The 15,298-nt window shown below is 44.4% G+C and overlaps 1 protein-coding gene across 2 annotated transcripts in view; it reads right to left on the bottom strand.

The window, feature by feature from the left end:
- Positions 1–15,298, bottom strand: part of OVOL1 (ovo like transcriptional repressor 1) — a 784,221-nt gene that overhangs the window by 612,658 nt on the left and 156,265 nt on the right. The gene's annotated exons all lie outside the window — the stretch shown is intronic.

Here is a 15,298-nt window from a genome sequence, read left to right as displayed (position 1 = left end):
GACTGAGAAGGTGGGGCAGAAACGGAAACAAAAACAGGAGAATTAGCGGGATCAGGTGAAGAAAGTATGGAAATCTCATCAAAACGTTGTGGTCCATGGAGAGAGTTTGGGGTTAAATGAATGGGATATGGTGAGGGGGGACAAGTACAGGTGGGACAATGGTATGTTGTTGGTGGTTTTAGGTGATCTTCCACAAAGTTCTTTAAATCCGTAAAATTTGCCATAAGTTGGTCCATTTTGTGGGTAATGTGTTCAAGAGTGTTATCCACCGCTTCTTTTTCTTTGGAAGTTGCAATTTTTGTAGGGTCTGTAAAAAAAAATGTATATGTTGAATGTATACAAAATAATATTTATTAATTGGTTTATATAGTAAAGTGTGTACCATTAGGTGGACTACCTTCTAACATTTCGTCTCGTGGGAAATGGTCCTCTAGCCATCCAAAGTACTACACATTTCTGTGAGAAAACAAAGAAGTAATATGTTTTTTTTTTCTAATATAGAAAGTTAATATATATATGAGTAAAATGAAGTGCACTTACTATTTCTGGTAAGATATGTAATCAGTAGTCTATACGTCTGGTCTTGCTGTTAGCTGTGGAGTGTCTGTGAGGTAATTATGTTGGAAGCTACTTTATCTTCTTTTGGTATATTCCATTTTAGAATATATTGTATTTAAATGAATGGTTAGTGTGTTACATATATGGGTTACATTTCTTTAGTATTACTACATATACTTTGTATGTGTGCTGCTTTGTGAATTTGTTAAATGTTCCTATGTTATGATATAACAATTACACATACCCCCCACCAGAGTTTTTAGGTGCTGGTACTGTTGTCCGAACATGTCAGCGGACTGTCAAATTCAGTAGAAAGGGTTCAGTATGTTCCATATTACATGTACATAAAGTCAAAGTTATTATTGTTAAGTTGTGCTACTAAAAAACTATGAAATTCAGTAAAAAACTTTGTTAAAGGGACGTTATGGTTAAGTTGCGCTACTAAAAACCTATGAAATTCAGTAAAAAACTTTGTTAAAGGGACGCTATGGTTAAGTTGCGCTACTAAAAACCTATGAAATTCAGTGAAAAAACGTTGTTAAAAGGGACGTTATGGTTAAGTTGCGCTACTAAAAACCTATGAAATTCAGTGAAAAAACTTTGTTAAAAGGGACGTTATGGTTAAGTTGCGCTACTAAAAACCTATCAAATTCAGTAAAAAAAACTTTGTTAAAGGGACGTTATGGTTCAAAGTAAAACCGAAAAACCCCTGAAATTCGCAGTTATGGTAAGATAAGCAACCATAACTCGCGCCACTGTGCACTGCTAACACTAACACCCAGGACATCAAAGATGACATCACAAATGTCATTGATGACATCACTGATGACATCACATGGCTGGCTCTCCCTTTTTTTCCTTTACTGACATATCTAAGCCACATAGTTTTCTTCAGTAACAGTCAGGAAGTAAAAATTGAAAAGGTACTATATTTGTAGACTTAGGGTCAAGTCATATCATATGAAACATATATAGCGGAAGACACAGGCTTCAAAGAGAGCAATCCTTTCTGTGCATGAAGATAATCATTAGAGTTATCAGCACTTTCTCATAGTTTTATTTTTATTACTATACCTTCCCTGTATATGTTCATATTTGTATACATTGTACTCACACTCCTTTCCTTAGGGTTCACTGACATCATTTGATACACATACATACAGTAAGTAGCAGCTTTGAAACAGAGCAATCATTTCTCTGCATAAAGATAATCAGTTAGGTTATGAACTCTTTCTGCTAATACTTCTGCTTTTTTCCTTAATTCTCTGTCCCTGTATATACTCATATTTGTATGTGTTGTTGTCTCTTTGTGTTTTGTCTGTATTAAGTGTAATTATGTATTAAGTGGGTTTTATTAGCTACCTATTACATGTTTCACAGAACGCAAAACTCTAATAAGAAAGCAGTTATCATTTCACTATTCTACATGGCAAGATTATGAATATGGCACCTTCATCATGTATAGTGCACCCACTGCCTAAGTTTCTGCATGAGTTGCTTAGTATACTGGATAGAACTTCATAATAGAATGCTATTTATATCAATGCATTTCTTAATGCACTAATTAGCTCATGATATTTATTCAAATGATCCTTCACACTTTTTGGTCAACATTATAAGAATCCCTCCTACAGACTTTTCATGAAAAGTAAATGCACATGTGATGTCATCAGTGATGTCATCAATGACATTTGTGATGTCTTCTTTGATGTCCTGCGTGTTAGTGTTAGCAGTGCACGGTGGCGCGAGTTATGGTTGCTTATCTTACCATAACTGCCGAATTTCAGGGGTTTTTCGGTTTTACTTTGAACCATAACGTCCCTTTAACAAAGTTTTTTTATTTTTCTGAATATATATATATATACACGAATGGACTTAATGGTCTTGCAAAAAGGTGAATTGCAATGACGTGGAGAAGAAAGTGTGGCACAAGTTATCTGTTATGGAAGCATGATTTAGAACGATGGAGTATGGGTGAAATGACTGCTTGGCACAGGTCCATGAGGCAAGCTCTTTTTGAGACCACGATGAATGTTGAGGCCAGGAATGCACTCCTTTTGGCAATGTTCTGCCCTTCGGATGATAAACCCTGTGATCTCAGTATGTACCCTCAATGTGATCTATGTTTTTGAGCGTGGATGTGAGGGTCCCCCCTGCTTTCGATATAGGGATACAGACTTTGTGGGGTACCACCTGTGGTGAGAATTATCATGCATCTATGCTCCCTGATGTCAATGACTGTACATGCAAATCAGTTTTGTCTCGCATTGGTGGATGTTCCTTTTGTTGTGACTAAGAAACTGTTACCCAGTTTTAAGTTGTTTGTTCTGCTATTGGGTGCTATTGGTAATTGATGTACTGTGGATCCTGTTGTTCCGTGCTTCGTAAATGCCAATGAACAGATTTTGAAATAAAAAAATAGAGGTGCATGAAGCAGCATCGACACAGCAGGTTGAGAATAGACAGAAACAAAATCAAAAAAAGAGGAATCTTCCGAGCCCTGGACGGGTGGGTGCAACAAGCAAGGACGGTTACTGAAGCTCCAAACAACCAAGCATCCATTACATCACATTGTGTGGCTTGTGTTAAATAGTGGATTGACCCCGGGACCCCTCTGTATTGAGGCCCCCGTACCTCGTAAGAATACTCGGATACAGGTCTGCTCGCAGCGGGGTCCCGGCCACAACTGCAGGCAAGGGCTCCCATTTTTCAACGGCGCATGCGTGGTGTCCTTGCGGCCCGCGCATGCGCACTTCACATCATAACATCCCTCCTTTTTCATAAGAAATGAAACAACATCACACAATGAAATAACAGAGAAATGTCAACTTGACACACACAGTTAGATTATCACACACAACTTGACAGAGGCCCAGGTTGGGCTGTTCAGAATATAATCCTTGAAACGGTCAGGGCATCACTGACCTTCCCAGCGGGGATATCGCCCCTCCTCTTGGCTCGCCTCCTGGGGAGGCTCCCCCGACACGGGATCCCCTGGGTCCTCTTCTAATTGGGGTGCCCCACTGTAGAGCTGAGCAGGCACCCCACCACCCCGAAGCCTAGCAGGGCTGTCTCTGATGTCAACCTTCTTAAAGAATCAAGAGTTCCTGGTAACTGTTCCTCTCTGGTCCGACGCTGTCATCATGAAGCCTTTTACATGAGTCACCCCCATAGGCTTGGGCTCGTAGTTAAGCGGACAGTTTCCCTTCTGTATGCCGGTTACGTACAAGGACAGTATCCCTACTTTGATGTTCACTGGCCTGAGATTCCTCTGGATGTTCTCACGTTCGTTGCGCTCCCTTCTTGCCTTCAGGGTCTCCTGGTTATCGATGACCCCAGGGGCCCGACCTTCCAGCTCTGGCAAGAGGCCACGTGGGAACCGGATGAACAATGCTTCGGCTGAAGCCACCCCTGTGGATTGGGGAGGTGTTGCTCGATACTCCCAGAGGAACTGGTATAGATTCCTCCTCAGTTCCCCCCCTTGGCCTTGGGTAATCCGAAACACCTTATTGAGCGTTCGCATAAATCGTTCCACTTCCCCGTTGGCCCGCTGCCACCTCGGGGTGACCTTCCTGTGGGTGACCCCACACTCCTCATAAATGCTGTAAACTGGCGGCCCTGGAATGGGGGACCATTGTCAGAACACAATTCTTTCGGAAACCCATGTGTGGCGAAAATCTTCTCCAGCGCCTGAATGGTGTGATCGCTGGACGTGGACTCGACCAGTTCCACCTCCAGGTAACAGGACCACTGATCCATTACAACAAGGAAGTGCATGCCTCTCCCAGTGGACTGTCCCCCAGGGCTGCTTGCTCCTGTCCATTGACTCAATGCATGGCTCCCTCGATAGCGGAGAGGCTGCTTGACAACAGACACACTGCTGTACGTGATCATCCACTCTTTTCTCCAGGCTGGGGAACCAGACCTTGGTTCTCAGGCGTGCTTTGGTCTTGGCTGTGCTCTGGTGGCCACTGTGAGCTAGTTCAATTAAGCGGGCCACCATCCCTTGTGGAACCACAATCTGCCTTCCCCTCAACAGTAGGCCTTCTTCGGATGCCAATAGTTTGTGATGCACTCGCCATAGAGCCTGCAGGTCATGCTGTGCCTCTGTACCTTTTCTGGACAAGTCCACCAGGAGCCTCTTCCAGTCCGCACTGCCCATAGCCGAGTGAACCAGTTGGAAACACTCATCCGCACACGAGGCTTCCGCCACCTCCTTGAGTGTCAGAGGGATGGGCATGGCCACCTCAACCACATGTGTCACCACCTCAGTTCAGTATGTGCCCTACTGCCCCTTGGATGACGGGACAGGTAATCCGCCGGGTTGTTTGTGCCAGGCCTATACTGCAGCTTTACCCCATATTCCATGAGGGCCAACATCCACATCTCATTCCTCGGCAGTGGTTTGGAGGATGCCTCAACATGATGGGAATCAGGGGCTTGTGGTCCGTGACAACCAAGACAGGCTTTCCCAGTATGTATAGCCGAAAGTGCTTACAGCCCCACAGAATGGCCAGTGCTTCCCTCTCTATCTGAGAGTATCGTTGCTCAGTATCTGTGAGAGCCTTACTGGCGTAGGCTATGGGTCGCATCTGTCCTTGGGAGTCTGGTTGTAGAAGTACTGCTCCCAGTCCCACCGGGCTGGCATCCACGACCAGTTCTGACTCTTTCTTGTAGTCAAAGAATGACATTGTTTCCTCCCCTGTGAGTGCTGCCTTGCTAGTATCGAAAGCAGTCTGCTCTTCCGCTGACCACATCCAGGCGACGTCCTTTTTGGTGAGGACCTGGAGTGGTTCCGAGAGAGAGGCAAGGTTCTTGGTGAACCTCCCGCAGTAGTTCACCATCCCCAGAAAACTGCACACCTCAGATGGATTGTCTGGGGCCCTAGCCTCCTGAATTTCTCTAACCTTTTGTGGGTCAGGTGAAATCCCCTCCGTGAAAAAAATGAACCCAAAGAAGTCAATGCTATTCTTTAAGAATTCACACTTTTCACAATGCAAGGTTAACCCCAGGTCGCGAATCCTCTCCAGCGCCTCCTCCAGCCTGGCTAGATGTTCCCTTTCTGTGAAGGTATACACCAAGATGTCATCACTCAGGTTGATCACAGACCAGCCGAAGCACCCCTGATCACATTTTGAAACACTTCTGCCGCTGAGGAGATTCCAAAACTGAGCCTCTTGTATCGATATAGGCCATTGTGAGTAGAAAAGGTGGTGATGTAAAGTCTGGAAGCAGTTCAAGCTCGTGATGACCTGAGCACAGGTCTAGCTTGGAGAACACCTTGGCACCCTGCAGCTCCCCCACCACGTCATCCAGCGTTGGCATCAGGTGTCGCTGCCTTTTGATGGCCAGGTGGGGCAACCTCATGTCCACGCAGATGCGCATGGCCCCAGGGTGTTTGGGCTTTGTCGCCATGACTATGGGAGACACCCATGGCGTAGGGCCATCCACACTCTTGATAATGTCCAGGTCAATGAGGCTTTGAAGTTCTTGTTCCACCTTCTCCCTTAGTTGAAAGGGAATGTGTCGGTCTTTGAGCGCTGTAGGCCTCACGGGTTCATCGATATGCAGAAGTATCGGTTCTCCCTTTAGCTTGCCCACCCCCTCAAACAGTTCTGCAAACCCCTCAGTGAGGCCATGGATGTCTGACTGGTAAATGAATACCACAAAGTGCGCTATATCCAGGGCTTCCGATGCCGCACAGCTGAGCAGAGAGTGTGGACTTACATCAGTGACAAAGAACTTAGCCATGATGGATCGATGGGCATGCCTGACGGACGTGGTGAAAACCCCCCGAAGGGGAAGCAGATGATCCCCCCCAAATGAGTTTATTTTGGTCTTGGACTCGGCCAACGTCAGCGGTCCTGGCAGTGCCTCGTAATTTCGTAAGGTCATCACACACACAGACGCACCTGTGTTTATGAGGACCGGGGTAAGAGTCTCACAGATGTCAACCTCTCACATGGGCTGTCGGTGCTTCTTTGTGATGGCATCAATGTTCGAGATGAAGATCTTGCTCGACAGCAGCTACACCCTTCTGCTTGCACGGGCCACCAATATTTGCTCTACTTTGGCCCCTCCAGACCGTCACTGGGTTGGCCGCTCGGAACATCCTTGCCAAGTGGCCAGCGGTGCTGCATTGCCCACACACCCGTGTCTTGGCAGGGCAGTTGCCAGAATGTGGAAGATCATACCCACACTTCTGACATTGTTTGGGCACCCTTCTGCGTGGGCTCAAATTTCTTTTGAGCCCACATTGGCCGCTGCGGCGCCAAGTTCGCATTGCACCCGATGGCATACACCTCCTCACTTCTTCCAGGCTTGACTGCTGCATCCATTTTAGAGGCACGACTGTCCACCAACTCATATGCTCTCCCCAAGTCCAAATTCTGAGTCTGCGTGAGCCCTGGCTCACGGATCACTTGACATCACAGTTTGCCTGAACTGCACCCTTGGATAAGCTGATTTCTCACCATCCCTTCTTCATTTTCCCACTGACACGTGCTTGCCAGGTGCCACAATCTCCCACAGAAACTGTCCAGAGCCTCATCCTCCTGCTGCTTCTCCCCACACATCACAAAGCGGTCAAAGTCCTGGTTGGCTAGGGGAAGAATATATTCTTTGAGGGCATCTTTGGCAGCCTGCTACGTGGCAGCAAGGGGGTTCAGTGATTCATATATCCGATGGACCTTGGAACTAGGAGAATACATAAGGGTGGCTACCTTCGCATCATTCTCACTCTCCCCAGTGCCCTGAAATACATCTCCAACTTCTTGACCCACAAGAGCCACTTGGGGCCCAGCTTCGATGTTGTCGAGGAGTGGGTCTGACAGGGTGCAGTGCCCCAAGAGCAGGGGGTGCCACAGCACCTTGACCACCATTGTTGTCATTCATGGCCGCAGACCGCACAGGCACCTCTCACAAATCCAGAGGCCGCAAGTCAGCACCAGCAATGTAGTTGTCCGCACAGGTCCAGATGCTAGGCGTGTGTAGACAATGACACTGTAGCCTCCCACTAGCCAGTCCAGGATCCACATCCCCAAAATATCCTTCCCACGGCAGGATGTCCTTGTAGGTTGCTGAAAGTGCAGATTCATGACCCACCATCGACCAAAATGGTGAAAAACACTGCAGAAACCCAGCCCATAGTATCCACTGGCTGCAAGGGCACCTAAACTTCACAAAACATCCAAAATGTCTACCCCACAGCCGTATGTAGTTGAAGATAGCTGCAGGCATAGATGAAATCTTCAAAATTGTCCATAAATGTTCCAGATTATGAGTCTAAACACAGCCATTGCAAATAATAGATGTGACGGTCCCAGAAATTGCCACTGTGGCGCACGAGCACCCCGTGAGAGGCCACTGCCGTATAAGTATACAAAATGGCAGCTACAGGTGCACCCCGTGGGTGACACGACTAGTGAGTGCTGAGAAAACGTTCCAGAATCGAATATTCTATCCTGTAATCTCTCCCCACTCAGACGTGTCCTCGTTGCCAATGTTAAATAGTGGAGGCCCCCGTACCTCGAAAAAATACTCGGAGACAGGTCTGCTCACAACAGAGTCCCGGCTGCAACTGCAGGCACGGGCTCCCTTTATTCAACGGCGCATACCCAGCCTCGTTGCGGCCCGCGCATGTGCACATCACATCATAACATCTTGGTCCTCTGGAGAAACACCGGAGGCCGCATTAGATGAGGACGAGAAAGTTTCTGTAGCTTCTGTGCAGGGTGGAAGTAAAAGGGAAACAAAAGAAGGTGGTGCACACAAAGCCTCAGTTGGAGATGTGGTTCCCTGTAATAATACAAAGAGTGTCCATGTTGGGAGCTGTATGGTAAAACAATAATTATAAATGACATCTTTGCAACGCCTCAATCCCTATCCTTAAACAGTAAAGAGGTATTAAGCCTACTGCACACCTTGCTCCATATCAGAATAATCACCTCGAAGGACTTGTTGGTAGTGGAACTACCCAACTGTGAATGGGACGAAAATTGGGCATGTATACACCTACCTAATTCGAACGGGGTTGACTTTATTATGTCTTCTGCTCCCAACCTTTTGCGCATGGGTCAACTGTTTGAATTGGAAAATACCCATAATGTGCAGGATAAAAATAGAAAACAGGAAGCTCGCGTAGAATGAGAAAGCATAAAGGTGACAGATCGGGAGTTGGTGTGGATGAGCTCTGCCTTTATCATCCAACCAAGAGGGGATTGGGTTTGGGTTCCCCATAAACCGGGTGGTATCATATACTCTACAATTCTAATGGACTGGCTGGATTCCTGAAGAATAATATTTTCGTTCTCCAGGAAACTTTGTTGTTAAAAAAGCTATGTGTGGATGGTTATGTTTGCTGCAATTATCTGGCAAGAAAGGGAACAAAGGGTAGGCCTAAAGTGGGCTTAGCAATTGGTATACACAGTGAGATAACTTTAACACAAGTAAAAGTACAGGGTGCCAGAGAGTATATTATTGCAGTGCAAATGTGGGAACATGAGTCGATAGAGGCTACTAATACTCTACTGATTAATATCTATAATCCTCCAGGCGGTAAATGTACATCGACCATTATGAATGTGCTTAACCAATTGATCTCTGAGTGGACTGTGCATCACCTAGAGGATAGGATGATGGTAGTCGGCAACTTTAATACAAACTGTAGCAAGGCATTGCATGAGAAAGGGATTGGTGAAATGAATCAAAACAATTTCATGTCATCATTGGGATTGCAATTTCTGGTACCATCGAACCACGATAGCATGAGAGACCCATTTACGTGGACTAATGGGAAGTGTAGAAGTTGGATCAACTATGCTTTCGTGAGTCTGGATAGAAACTTTGGCTCTACCCAGCTCACCCTTAGCAATTCCCCAAACAGTGATCACAAATTGTTGATAATTTGCTTCCCAAGTGTACATGACCTAGCGAGGATTTGGAATCTTGGCGAGATCCACGTTGACAATGCAGCAAACATGCTTTCGTGAAAAAATGGAGACATATCAAAATATTTGGGCATTGAACTGCCTGAGTCAGCATACAAGGATTGAAAGCTTTATGTGGCTCTTGTCGAATTCACAAAGGCCTTTGATTGTGTAGATAGGGGCACTCTCTTGCAAAAATTAGAAGGTTGGGGCATTGAAAAAGATATTTTGCACGTATTCAAGCTTTTCCATACGGAGACAATGGCAGCACTAAGACTCAGCCAGGACGGTCCCTTTACTGAATATGTAGAGACGCCAAACGGCCTAAAACAAGGCTCTTACCATGGTTTGAAACTTCGGTTTAACCTATTGCCTACTCTGAAGAGATTGGGTCTTAGGATGCAGCTTGAAAAGGAAATGAGACTGTGTAGTCTATGTAAGACCCAAATGGAAACAATGGAACACCTTTTAACTTGTTGGACATATCTGAGCAATCTATATGAGAAATAGTATGGTTCAATGGGCATAATTGGCTCGAGTGGAAATGAAACGCTACTGTGGAACTCCATTTTTAACATGTCGAGATACCCTCTGGTTCGGGCTGCTTATACTGCGTGGAACCATGTAATGAATAAGATAGAATCTAAGAAAATGATATACAATGTGTAAACTACTATTGTTCTATTGGACAGCTGCGATCAGCACTAAGATAGTTTTATGGAATACAAGGGTGAAATAATATAAACTAGCGTAATTCCATTCAGATTAATGCAATCACTAACACTTCTAATTGATCAAAATGCTCTTATTATGTCTTTTATGATGATTTTAAAGATTACTGGTACTATGAGTCATACAAAGGATTTGATCTCTGAAGTGTATGTTATGCATTACCTCATTGTATTGACAAATCTTTTCCTTTTTTTCTATTGCCATTTATTTTTAGTGATTTTTAGTAATTGCATGCTTACAATGACATATTATTGATGATGATATTGTTCTATTTTTTAGTTTAATACTGTGCAAACATTTTAATTGTTGACTGAAATGCACAATACATTTAAAAAAAAAGAGAAAGAGAGCCAATCCCACGGCCTATAGATCACTTTTATGATCCCAATTTAAAATCTTTGAGAGAGCCTTACTGGGCAAAATTGGACACTGAGCGTAAGAAAATAATATTCTTTCTGACATCCAACTGGGGTTTATAGCAGGGCTGCAGACTCTAGAACAGGCATTGCACCTGTAGCTAATAGTGGCTAATTACCTTTTACTGGGCGATTTATATAGCATTCATGGACTTATCTACTCCCATTGATAGGGTTAAAACGTCCAAGTTAGGGGATAATTTAAAGGGGAAGTTCGCTCAGAAATGTTATTGTCCCAATCGATCGGGCATGTATTTTTGAGCATACTGCATTCGATCTTAAAAAGAAATCCTACGCCAGTTACCTTAGTTTTTCTCACATTTAGACAATCGAAAAACATTGGGTAGGATGCCACCATCTTGTGCTAATTTTATCCATTGATCCATTGCCCTAAGTTCAAGAGCCATTGCGGCAGTAATTCAGATCTCCCGACCCTCAAGCTGACATCACTAGATGCTTACGCCCCTTTTCACAACAGCAATGCACGTCTCAATTCAACGTCCTCTGTGTGCAATCTATTGATGTCTCCATGAAAATGCCAAGATGCCTCTTTCCTCGACAAGTGTAAACAAATCCTATTCAATCACGGGACATTGGAGTTTCTTTTTCCTTTGTGTCAGTGTATTTCATTCGAGCCTCCCTGACTTGTTTGTGCTCTGTTCAGCTATCTGTTCAGCACTGCGACGCACTGAGAACAGATACTTAAACTACCTGAAATGAATTCACTCAGTAGTTGATTTTTATTTAAACATTTCTTATATTGTGTACAAATGTCTTTACCAAACCATAATAAAATTCAACTTTTACATGGCTAGGTTTTTACATGTGCCAATGCGAAATTTCAAAGTTTTGTGACTATTATTCTTGTCTTTGCACTATGGGTATTTGTAACATGGCTGTTTCCTCTCTTTTCTTTCTTTAACGTTGAATTTTAAGGTAAAATCTCAGTTTGTTACTGTATAGAAATTATCATTTTTTCTCCCTGTTGATTTTATACTTCTTTGATATTCAGGAACTATGGCAACAAATCAGCCTTACCAGTACAAGCACGAATATTCAGAAGCGGAAATTATTGAAAGAGAAAGAAGCCGAAGCAATGGGTAATCGGGTGAAAGTCGTAACGATCAATCACCGGAGCCTGAACTCAGTTGCATGGAAGACGTTTTCACCTTGTGTACCTGCCATTGTTGTGAGGTTGTGCCAACTGTGGTCTGGAACTGCTGTCGGCGAGAACATTCTGGTTGCTTGGCCTACATTGCCAAAGAAGACATACCACTGCTATACGTTACCGAGCTGCAGGACTTCAGGTCAACCTGCGTTACAAGATCCATGTTGCGAATGATGTTGGTCCTTGAACTGTGAGCTACAGTTTTCCCTCATAATCCAAGTAACAAGTAAGTTTACTCTACATATGTTTTATGCTTGACAATCGAGACTACTAACATTTTATGTTGCTCTCCCACATCTTTTTAACTTCGATCGATCATTGAAGAACTATACTTAACATCCAAACAATTACGTTCCTTTCACTTTATTTCTTTATGTCCAAAACTGTTCTTGCTTGAATGGGCGTTCACATTTGTAATTGATCGCTACTTCAATTCAAATACACTATTTCTGTTTCTCTTGCACAGTTGGTAGAGGCTTGTGGCCTATCGTGCCTTTAAATGGTCTAGTCATGGAAGACTGGGATTCCGCGTTCAACGAGTAATACCTGCCTGTGTCGCTCAAGCCATTCGTGTGAAATTCCCCAGTGACAACGGACAATACAAAGAGTTTTTACAGACAGTACTTCAACCGCATAGGTATAATTTGCAGTTTGCTCGTGCCATCAACATTATCAACATTATCAAACTAAATAAAAAATAAAAACAATGAGTTAGCATGAATAGTTGTTAGATGGTTGTGCGTGTTACGTGTGGTTCACTTACTCAAATGTTCTAAGAGGTTCATGAATGATTGGTGTGCTTTGACAAATTTAGTGGGCTATTGCGCTCACCTCCTCCACATCCACCCCCCCTCCGGTATCAATGGCAGTTCGCACCTGTAGCTGTGTGCTTGCAATATGGGTGGGTGTATGGGAACGCTCAAGGTGCCAAACACCATGTACACCTGAAACTGCTCTTTTGCACAGGGGCCATTGTCCGCATGGCCATCCCAGACCCGGTGTCTGCAGACTCCCCTTTGAAGACCCTGTCCCTGCAATCAACGTATTTATGTGTCCCTTGAACATTGTTCTGGGCCTATTTCACTCGCCTCATTCACATCCATCACCCTTACCATATCAATGGCAGTTCGCACCTGTGACCGTGCACTCGAGAGGGGACTGGGTGGATGGGAATAAGGATGTCAACATTGCCATCAATGCTGGGTGGATGTGAACGAACACATCAGGCATTCACACATACACGCACTTTTGTAAGCCTTTACAAACACATTGATAGTTACCAAGAAAAAATCTCTGCAATCTACAACGGATATCGTCATCTATCCACTTGTTACCATCTATTCGTCCAAGTAAGGGTTGGTCAACTATTTGTTTCTGTAGTTTCATTGAACGCTGCTCGACAACTTTCTATTGCTTTATACTCAATGTACACTGTATTTTCACTTTAATTTATCTTAAAGTCTTCACCATTATCAACCGTTTGATGGATTTTTATCTCTGGAATTAGCACATAACATTACAGAGTATTGTATCTGAATCTAATGTTTCGTAGTCCATGTTTTGAATGCATGTATTATTTAGGTGGCTCAAAGTTTGTTTAATGGTCGAGTTCTGACTAATTTGATCCCTTTGTTGATTAGACCAGGTTACAGGGCTCTTTTTACATTTTTAAAAAAGTTTACAAACAAAGGTATGTGATGGTTGCTTTACTCACAGTGATACTTTATTAATTGTCATATTTATTTATATTTTTTCAGCAGATCTTACGGACAATCCAACAATGCATCAAGTATCATTTTGGGTTGCCCTAATTTCAGCTATGTCAAAACTTCTGGAACTGTCTTGCATGCATTCCCAAAGGATTTCTATTTAATAAGAAGATGGCTTTTGAATTGCAAATTTCCAGCGTCCGAGATTGAAAGCAGAGCCAATGATGTCTTGGAAGACGTGAGGGGCAATCGATTTCATGTCTGCAGAATGCGCTTTTCTGACGATATGTACAAACCATCAATGTACACTAAAAGGCGTCACCCCAGGCTCCTTTGCAAATTAATTCCCAAAGTAGTTCCAATTGTGCTGGCTCCGGTGAGTAGTGGACGATGAATTTTGTATGTATGTTGGAATGTAAACAATTGCTCTGTATGCTGTGAGAAACCTGGGGATATTTTCAATCCTAAACTCCTTGGATCCACTGCACAGGTAGCCAGGCAAAGGCCATCGTTCTTGGATCCTGACCCTGGGGGTAGAGAAGCGAGGGAGGATCCTCTGGGTGGAGGTTTCTTGGGGACTGGAAGTGGTGAGCCTTTGGCCGAGACATGGTATCCCCATTCCCCTAGTTATGATCAACCCAACCCTTTCCCATTCTTCATGGGCTGTTATAACTCAGTTTCCCTCATTCCTTCACATATGACAATTGAGAGTACTGGTATGAGGAAGAGGCAACCAAGAGCAATGAAGACTACTCTTTTACCGTTCGGTACTGGAACGACAAAGATGCCTGCTGATAGTTTTGAGGGTCAGACATGTCCTTTTAATTGTGGTCAGGCAGAGCTAATTGAAGATTTGCACCTGTATCCTGTCAGAGGGCTGCAGGTAATTATAATTGTTTATTTGTACAGCGCTTATACACAAGTGCTTCAAAGCGCTTCAAGGCGGAAAGGGAGCGAGGGGACACAATAGTCATTTTTAGGCCTTGACATTTCCGAATGATCTAACAAAAAAGTAACTAGCGTACTAGGCCTGCCGACATTTCTCCTAGGGCAAGTGCATGAAGTGTTTCAAGAGCAACCAAACAAGGGAGGGGAGACAAAGGGGGAACAGGACTGAATGTACTAGCGTAGTAGATTCAGGTCATGCAAGTGTACAGACGGAAGTGTGGGAGAAAGGGGTGACAAGAGCGCACACTCCAGCAGGGGCCTGAGTTAAGTGCAGAGACGTTACCCCTCTCATGGAACGTATGCTGAAAGTGCAGTTGTGCTGAACATAGTGCAGATGCCCGGAGGCAAGTACAAAGACTGGCGGGGAGCCTGAGACCTGTAAGGCTCTGGAGGCGAACCAAGCGACCAGTCAGCAAAAACTGAACAGAGTTAGGGAAGAGAAGGAGCAGTGAGGCAGGATAGAAACAGTGAGGAGGTTAGCAGGGTAGAGGTACAGAGAAAGAGGAAGAGAAGAGAAAGGTCTTGAGAAGTTTCCAGAACTTAAGGACCTCCGGCTCAAGATGAAGAGAGGCAGTGACAGTGTTTCAGAAGCAGGCATCCGCAGAGGATAAATATCTAGCCCCAATTTTCTGCTTGGAAAAAGGCTCACCCGCAAAGAGTTGAAGGAGGACGAGCAGAGGGCTCTAGAGGGAGAGTATTTAGGAAGAGAGCGTTGTAGATTGTGTGGGCCCTGGCCCCAAAAAGCCTTGTGGACTATGCAGGGGGTCTTGAACTTGATCCTAGCAGCCACCGGGAGCCAGTGGAGGGATTTCAGTGCCGGAGAGATGCAGTCCCTAAGCT

This window comes from Ambystoma mexicanum, chromosome 2p (assembly GCF_040938575.1).
Source record: "Ambystoma mexicanum isolate Mex_15411 chromosome 2p, UKY_AmexF1_1, whole genome shotgun sequence".
Taxonomy (NCBI): Eukaryota; Metazoa; Chordata; class Amphibia; order Caudata; family Ambystomatidae; genus Ambystoma; species Ambystoma mexicanum.
This window is presented reverse-complemented; position numbering and strand designations above follow the sequence as displayed.